We start from the raw sequence: 1,552 nt of genomic DNA on the forward strand, positions 1-1,552 counted from the left end.
ATGTCGACAAAACGCGGCGTCAGCTGTCGCCAAACTGGAGAGAATGTAGCGAATTTGGAAGGAGGAAGCAGTCGAGTCCCAGTTGTCTCGCCGCGCGACAGATTGTGCAGGTTCACCCTCTTGTTGGTGTCCTACTACTCAGCCCGGCCAGTGGCTGGCAAACGGCTTTATTATGAGCTTTTCAACGTCACTTCCGGGCGTGGGCGCGGGGTACGCTGGGAAATGCAGGCACAAGCCACTATCGCTTTAGTTGGCGCTTTTAAACAGCAAAAACATGTTTTTGAAGAGAAAACTATGACAAATGGAAAAATTCTGGTCATTGTTTGATTTTTATTTAGTACAAATATAGTTTCCTATGTTGTATTTTGATTTTTGCAAGACTTATCAAAGTGAAATTCATACATTTTTCTCCAACATTAACTCTTTAAATTGCAATTCATCTAATTGATTATTCATACGAGATTATTTCCTATCATGTTGTGTCTGTCGCCTTTTGATTTCGTAAAAATGTCAATAATGTCATTGTAAACCTATGCTAATTTTATTAAATCGTATCCTTTTTGAATTAGTCATTTTATTTCTGAGGAATTGAATTTTGTTCTTACATGTCTAATGTTTTAATTTTTTAAATTATGATTTAAAAGAAAACATTGCAGTTTTATTTTTTCAATTACAACTTCCATCCTGTATTTATTTCTACATTCTAATACATTTTTGAAACATTACAACTAAATAAAACACAAATAGAGTTCAGTGTATTTTTCCTCGAGAAAAGATGTTCCCCCTCACATTGCCTCTATTTTTTTCTATTCAAGAATTAATTTTGTTTTTCCTTTACCAATTTGACTTTACTTTACAATTCTATTACAATGTAATTTTACCTTGGGTGGCTCAGTAAAGCAGTGGTGAGCACGTCCGCCTCACAGTTCAGGGACTCATGCTCAAATCCACCTCGCTCCGGCCTTCCTGTGTGGAGTTTGCATGTTCTCCCCGCCATGCATGGCAGGTGTATTGGACATACTGTTATGACCAATCATAGCTCACCTGTTGGTCACGTGACGTTCACAAGCTGAGCTGTGATTGACCGTTACCTGAGTGTTCACAACATGGTGCTTCTCAGTCGACAGCAAGTGGAAAATGTATTTCTTTAAGTATTGATGACATTGCTGAAAATGGCTAAATACGTATATCATCCTGTGAATGATTTGTTTCCATATAATTCGCCGTTTTCTTTTGTTCCATATAGCCTTGAGCGTTTTCTCGTTAAGCACCTTGGAGAACTCCTTTCATTTCCTTTCCAATCGCTGACCTGGGATCAGCTAAAGTGCGCCAAACTGCGACGGAGTGTTCTACATTGCTGTGCCATTGTTCAGGGTTTCAATTTTTTCTCCTGCGCATCCTTGTTGCGCAAACCCGGAAGTACACATTGTTGGCGATGAAAGATGCTGCTGATTGTGTACAAATGTAAAGTGTCGCTCTCAGGTCGGATTACCTCCACGACGGACGGGCATGTCCACTGCACATTCCGCCCCTTCTAAATATATCTGTTAAG

The 1,552-nt window shown here is 39.6% G+C and overlaps 1 protein-coding gene across 1 annotated transcript in view; it reads right to left on the reverse strand.

Annotated features, from left to right (window-relative positions):
• The window catches only part of fam78ab (family with sequence similarity 78 member Ab), a 7,375-nt gene extending 7,227 nt beyond the window's left edge, over positions 1–148 (reverse strand). Inside the window, exon 1 of the mRNA XM_088435200.1 lies at positions 1–148. This exon is cut by the window's left edge and continues 843 nt beyond it. The gene's annotated coding sequence lies outside the window, so the exon portion shown is untranslated.
• Positions 149–1,552: the final 1,404 nt, after the last annotated feature.

The sequence above is a fragment of the Hippichthys cyanospilos genome, chromosome 15, assembly GCF_059441005.1.
Source record: "Hippichthys cyanospilos isolate Australia breed blue-spotted pipefish chromosome 15, RoL_Hcya_1.0, whole genome shotgun sequence".
Taxonomy (NCBI): Eukaryota; Metazoa; Chordata; class Actinopteri; order Syngnathiformes; family Syngnathidae; genus Hippichthys; species Hippichthys cyanospilos.